Here is a 6,995-nt window from a genome sequence, read left to right as displayed (position 1 = left end):
GGCCACTGGGGCAGGAACAAGGCTGCCCTGGTCAGAGCCAGGAATCCAGGTGAGCTTCTCCTCCATGGCCCATGGCCTTTGAACCAAAACCTCTCCCGTGGGGAGGCCGGGCCTGGGATGTTCCGTGTCTGCTGGCCAGAAAGGGGCCTTTCTCTGATGAGACGAGGAGGAACCACCTGAGAGGGTGTTTTGTTTTCCTCATCAGAGATCAAAGGCAAGTCCCACTGGGCTGGGAATCCTCAGGGTCCCGGGAGCCAGCGGGCAGCCAAGAAGGGCTGCTGGAGGCACCAGGCCCTTCCCTCTCCGCCTGCCCCACGGGCTGGGCTCCGTGCCCCTCCCTTCCAGACGGCTCCCCAGGGCAGCCAGGGCTCGGGGACCTCAGCTCTGGAGTCTGGCTGGCTTGGTGGCTGTGGCCTCACAGAAGGCCCAGGCTCAGGTATACGCAGAAATGAGGGAGGACGTGCGGCTGAAAGATGGGCGTGCCCCAGGGCCTGAGGGCCAGCGGAGGCGCGGCCCCGGGAAGGCCAGTGGTTAGGGGCTGGGCCATGGATGACAGAGCCAGTCCCATGCTGTCTCTGACCCCCGGCCACCTAACTCTCCGAGCCTGCAGCTCTCTCCTGTACGCGGGGCTCGCTTTTTTACGTAGTGTCTGCTGCACTGCGGTCCTTGTCAGACACGGGGCTCGGTGCCTGGCCACCGTCACCCTCACGGCTGCGAGAGGCCTGCATGTGCCCACGGGCGTTCCAGCCGATAGGGACACTGGGGGCCGTGGACCCGGGGCGCCTGGCAAGCAGGTCTGAATATGGAACTCGCAAAGCCCCCTCCTCACCCATCGCCCGCGGCCAGGGCCCGCATCCCCATCTCCCCACCCCCCAGGGGGCGAGGTGGTCCGTGGCCCCCAAGGACAGAGGCCAGAGACCTTGGCCCTCTCCGTTTGCCATGAAAGAGCAAAACCACCGCAGGGTTCAAAAGGAACCAGAGGAAAACCTGGTAACTCGTCCCAGACGGTCCGTCCGCTTTATCAAAGCTGATCCTGGGGAGCAGCGTTCCCACCAGGAGGGGCCACAGCCTCATTAGGGAGCTCTGGGAACGATGAAAAAGCCGGCCGCCACGCACATCCCCGGACAATTAGGCCTTGTCCCTCTGCCTTCAAAGGCAGCCTTGCTGTGCATGTGTGTGTGGGTGCGTGTGTGTGCATGTGTGTGCGTGTGTGCATGTGCATGTGTACATGTGCATGCGTGTGTGCATGTGTGTGTACGTGTGTGTGTATGCGCGTGTGGGTATGTACACGGAAAGCCTCTGTGTACGTCTCTTCTCTGTCTTTTTGGCTCTTTGCTGCTGTTCTCTCTCTCTCTCCTTTCCGTCTACTCTTTCCCCCTCTCAGCGTGTCTCTGATGATCCCTCTTCTGCCTGCGGGTACCCACAGACGGCCCAGACCAGACAAACACCGCCCCCGGAAACCCAGCCTCATGTCCTTGGAGCAGATTCTAAGACACTGTCCCCCCAACCCCCCACCCCGACACTCAGCTTGGCCAAAAGATGGGGCGGTGCAATCACTCGGCCAAGTCCTCCGAACTCCAGTTCTGCCATCACGAGTGCAGAATGCGAACTATTCCCCCAGAGCAGGCGCCGGCTCTGGTTTCCGGATGCCGCCCTTGGATGCGGCCGCAGTCTCAGCCCAGATTCTTCCCCGCATCCCGGCGAGCACCGCCCGCCCCTCCCCGAGGAATGCTTCTCACCCAGTCGGGAGTCCGAAGCCGGGGCAGGAACACCCCTCTGCACCCCTGTGTGCTGCTGGGGCCTTACTTTGAGAGGCGCCCTGCTCTCCGGGGACACGGACTCATTTTGGGAGTGGCACCCAAAACAGACCCAGGCCCCATGCAAAGCACGGGCCTGCCCAGTCCTGCCGCTGACGCCCGCCCGCCCGCCGCCCGGCCCCTGGCACCGGGGACGTTTCCTGGAACCGACACCACCCCTTGTGAGACGCAGATTCCGACATCAGGCAACTATTTGAGGGGGCCAGCATGTTGCTTTAAGTGAGAAGGCAAATTCTAGATACTTCTTTTTGTCCTAACACCAGAGGAAGCAGGCCCAATATTTGCAAAATTAGAAACAGCCTGGGTCTCAGCCCTTGGCTGATGGCACTCGGGTATTAATCCATTAAGGCAATCAAAAGAGCTTAAATAAAAGCCTGCAGCCTGCAATATACATGTCCATGAACAAGCGGTAAAACTTCCTGAAAAGGTGATTTCAAAGCCATATTGCCCACGCTTGGCAAATTGCATATTTAATTATTTTGTCAGTCCTTCTTTCTCCTCTAATCTTCGGGGAAAATGCCTTGGGACATACGAAACCAGTTAGGATAATTAAGGTTCGATGGAATTAGGTGTCGGCTGATTTCTGGGAGAGATGGCATCCTCTAACCTGGTCCGAGATGTGTGCAGACCCCAAAAGGCAGGAACGTCTGTAATGTCTGCCTTTCTAGAGAAAGATCAAAGGTCTTTTGTCCCTTTCAAGATGTTTGTAGAATTTGTTTCCCAATTATCCCACATTTGCGCACTGGGACATCCTAGTTAACTCTTTGATGGCACCTCTGGAATTGGGCCGTAATTGACATCAAGCCGCACCTCCCTGCGCCCGGCTCGAGGCCGCGCTTCCCATCTGGGGTCTGTGCTCCGAGAGAGGAGAGGTCGGATGGGAGAGAGGCGCAGGGTCCAGGCTGCGGTCTGGGTGCCTTAGGCTTCAGCCAGGCTCTTCGCCCAGCGACACGGGACATGGGACATAGGACACGGGACTCTCTCCATCACTCAGCCTTGTCTGAACCTTGGTAAACTCCGCCCTCTCGCTCTGGTGTGACTTGCGGCTAGGGTTTTGCCTTTGCAAAGTTTTGCAATCGTAAGATCAGAGCCCCACTGCCTTGGAATATCATTCTAGAAAGGAAGTACACAGAATACATGATTTTCCCATGTTGGAATATTTCTCCTGGTCCACACGATGTTAAAAGAGAGAGAGAGAGAGAGAGAGAGAGAGAGAGAGAGAGGAAAAGAAAAGAAAAGAAAAGGAAAGGAAAGAAAAGAAAAGAAAAAAGAAAAGAAAAGAAAAGATAACATTTTAAATATTTGGAAGAAGTGGGGGGGGAAAGCCATCAAGATTTGAAGTTTTAATTGCGACATTGTGAGACTAAATGCGATTAGGATAGCACGCCAAGGTATAAAGTCAAGTGTCAAAACTTTTTATCTGACATAAAGGCTTGCTCTAGTGTGTGTTTTATTTACTTTTGATCTGTCTCCTTTTCTCCTGTTCCGTCCATCTTTTTTTCCTGATTGCTTAGCTCAAACAATTTGTCTGTAACAACTTTGTCTTACCTTAAGCAGAAGAGAGGGAGAAAGACACAAAAAGAAACACCTTTCGTAGTCTCTTCCTGTGCAAAATGCAACGAATGGCCCTTTAGGAACTATTTTTGGGGAAAGCCCGCCACCACCTGAATAATGAAATAGCACCGATTTAAGGAATCCTCCTCCCGGAGTCGCCCCAAGAACTTTCGCTTGTAACGTTGTCTGTTTCTTCCCTTGCACTTTGCCCCTTAAAACCCCCCTGTGTCCTGACAAGTTTTACATCGAGGAGAGGGGAAAGTTTCCCTTACACGTCAGCTGTTTCAGAAATTCTCCCAGAGACACCAGAGGTCAGAGGCAGCCCGCCGGCCGCTGTGTTCTCTACTACAAACAACCGGCTCAAAAACGCCGCACTTCCCGGTAAAAAGTCCCCCTTGCGAGGGAACGCCTAGGCCCCTCCAAAAACATATCCCGAAAGAACAATGTCACCAACAAATGCATTTTCTAACTCCCTGCAACAGTCGAGGGGTGACCACAGAACCTCTAGATGCTGAGGCAGTGCCTCCACCCCCGGGGCCCTCCTGCCAGAGAAAAGCCTGGGCGCCCCCCCGCCCCGGGCAGGGAGCAGGCACCCCCAACCGGGACAGGAGCCCAGACTTAACAAATAAATACACAGGCTGCACCATTCAACTGGAATTTCAGGGAAACAAGGAATAATTTTATTTTTTAGTGTAAGTATGTCCCAAATATTACAGTGAACATACTCATACTAAAAATTTATTCCCGGTGACCTCCAATAACCATTGACTGGAGCATCGTATATTTTCTCCTGGGTTCTGCATGGGGACACCCTCCCTTGTCCTTCCAGAAGCAGAATCGAGTCCATCGAGCAAACGGTGCTCCCGGAAGGCAGGAGGCGGGCCAGCTCTGTGCCAGCCCTGGGCGGGCTCTCAGGCCCTCACCCTCTCCTCCCCCACGGCCCCCGGGTCAGGGACCCCAGCCCGAGCCAGCAGCGAGCAGCCGGAGCCTGTGCTGAGGACGCCTGGAAATGCTGGCTGGATTGTTTGGAAGCCCCTGAGTATTCATCGTGGGGAGAACGGTGACCCTGCCCGCCTTCCTCTCACTCGCTTCACAGTTCAGTGCCATTTATTCTGATGAGCAGCGGGCACCAGGACAGCTTAGGGGCTTTGTCGCTGACTTCTGGTCTGGCTGTCCCCATCCTGCCTGGGTCCAGCCCCCGGGTGCTCGGCGAGCTTGGGGAGCAGGCCTCAGAGGCTCCTGTCCGAGCTTGAGACCTCGCCCCGTGGGCCCTGCTGGGGTGGAGGGGCCTTCAGGAGGGGGGGTGAGGGTGGTGAATGAGTCCATCAGGATTGCCGAGGGAGAGGGTTGCTCCTCAAGGATCACCTCGCAAGGTCCCTCTCGCTGACCCCTGCCCCCCCTCCCCCCGCAATCGGGAGCTGTGGCCCTGCTTCTCACAGCTCCTCAGAGGCGGCTCCCCCACTCTTCCCACCCCAGCCACTCCCTCAGCCAGTTCCTCCTCCTGTCCCCCCTAACTCCCTCCTGCTGTAGAAGTCCTTCTGGGCCTGCTGGGCCTCCAGGGAGACAGGGAACAGCTGGCCAGCATCTGGCTCGCCATTAGCCAGGGCCCCTGCCCCTGGGCCTTCCGCTTCCCCGGGCGGAATAATCCCGCTTCCTCTAACCTTTCGCTGGGTCCCCTGCTCCCGGCTTTCATCATGTCCCCCGGCCGCGGAGGCCGCTCCAGGCTCCCTGGCCCTCCCATGGTTTCTGCTGGGCCAGGCCAGGCCGAGCGGCAGGGGTGGGGGCAGGGGGTGACTGACCCCTCTCTCCTCCCAGCCAGAGAAGCGGGGGTGAGGGCAGCCGCGACGAGGAAAGGAGGCAGCTGTCAGGGGCACCCCGGCCCCCACTGCCAGGTGAGCCTCCTCTTGTCACCAGGAAACGGGGCGCCTGTGCCCTCCCTGGAAGGTTTGCCCGGAGACGATGGGGTAGGGCCCTCTGCCTCTGGCCCAGGCCATCCCCAACTCCCCTTCCTCATCCCTACACCCGAGCTTCTTCCCTATAAAGGGGCAGTTAGGAAGACCCCAGAGATAGGCCCTAAGGTGCCAGCCCTGCCCCACGGGGAGCGCTCAGGAGGGCAGGACGGTATTATCAGAGGTGCTGTACCCAACGACGGCCTCATTATGATTAATTCTCACCCCAGATGAGCAGTGCATGCGTCCCAATGGCTCAGCTGCCCAGGCCCTCTCCCCCGCTCCCGCCCTCCACGGCCCGGATCCGGGCCCACCACTGGGTTCTGCGCAGCCGCTGGCTGGGAAGGAAGGGGCCTGCGGACGCAGCTGAGCTCCATTTTTCCTCCTTGGTGCTTCCAGAAAGGTTTGGGGACTCTCCCCTTTCCAGAGGCTCTGTGGCCCCAGTGCAGGGCTGACGACAGTGGCCCTCTCCCTCGCTTGGGCGGCCTCCCCAGGGCGGAGGGTGCGTGTCCCCAAGCCGGCCAGGGCCCCGAGCTGGCCAGGCCAGGGCAGCTGAACTCCAGCGCTCAGCGCTCACAGATCTGAACAAAAGCCACCCTCACAGACACTTCCAGCCGCCGCACGGACCTGGGTCAGGTCCCTCAGAGACAGGCCAGAGGAAGGGTCCAGGAGCAGCATGGCTGTGTTTGGTTTAGAGCAGCGGTTCTCAACCTGTGGGTCTCGACCCCTTTGGGGGTCGAACGACCCTTTCACAGGGGTCGCCTAAGACCGTCGGAAAACACATAGATAATTACATATTGTTTTTGTGATTAATCACTATGCTTTGATTATGTTCAATTTGTAACAATGAAAATACATCCTGCATATCAGATATTTACATGACGATTCATAACAGTAGCAACATTACAGTTATGAAATAGCAACGAAAATAATTTTATGGTTGGGGGTCACCACAACATGAGGAACTGTATTAAAGGGCCTCGGCATTAGGAAGGTTGAGAACCGCTGGTTTAGAAGATGAGCACACCACCCCAACCTTTGGTTCTTAGCGGCCCCTGGTCCTGGGAGGGGCTGCAGAGCCGGGTGAGTTCGCCGCCTCCCTCCCCTGGGACTCTGAACCCCAGCAGCCGGGGCCTGCTCCTCCAAAGAGCCATTGGTGGCGTCCCCAGCTCCCCCTGCCACATGTCATCGTCTCTGCAAACAGACACCCAGCACACGGCCTCACCATTAATTTCCACAACTTGGAAAGCATCCCGGAGACTAGAGCGATATTTATTAAATGCAAACTTCTAATTACTTTTCGGAATGCTGATGAAAACGGCTCCTTAAGTAATCTCTTTCCTAGTGACGGAGCTCCAACGTATTTTTCTAGCAATTATTTTTAACGTCCCGAAAATTGCCCCGCAGATATGCAAAACACATTTCCTAGGAATCGCACTTAAGAGAGGCGCGCTCGCTCTCTTTGCCCTCTGTCTCAGTTATTAAGAAAATGGGAAGTCAAATTTGTCGCTAATCACATTTCCGCAGCAGATCCTAATGGGGGTGACTCCCCCACGGCGAACAAGGAAAGGAAACCAAGCGATGAGGCCGACAACGCGCCCGCCTGCCGTGGGGTGTCTGCCATTCCCGCCAAGGTGTGTGGGGCCCCGGGCGGGATGTTCCCGGCGCACCCACC

Source organism: Myotis brandtii, unplaced genomic scaffold (assembly GCF_000412655.1).
Source record: "Myotis brandtii unplaced genomic scaffold, ASM41265v1 scaffold68, whole genome shotgun sequence".
In the NCBI taxonomy this organism is placed as follows: domain Eukaryota; kingdom Metazoa; phylum Chordata; class Mammalia; order Chiroptera; family Vespertilionidae; genus Myotis; species Myotis brandtii.
Note: the sequence above shows the minus strand (reverse complement) of the source record.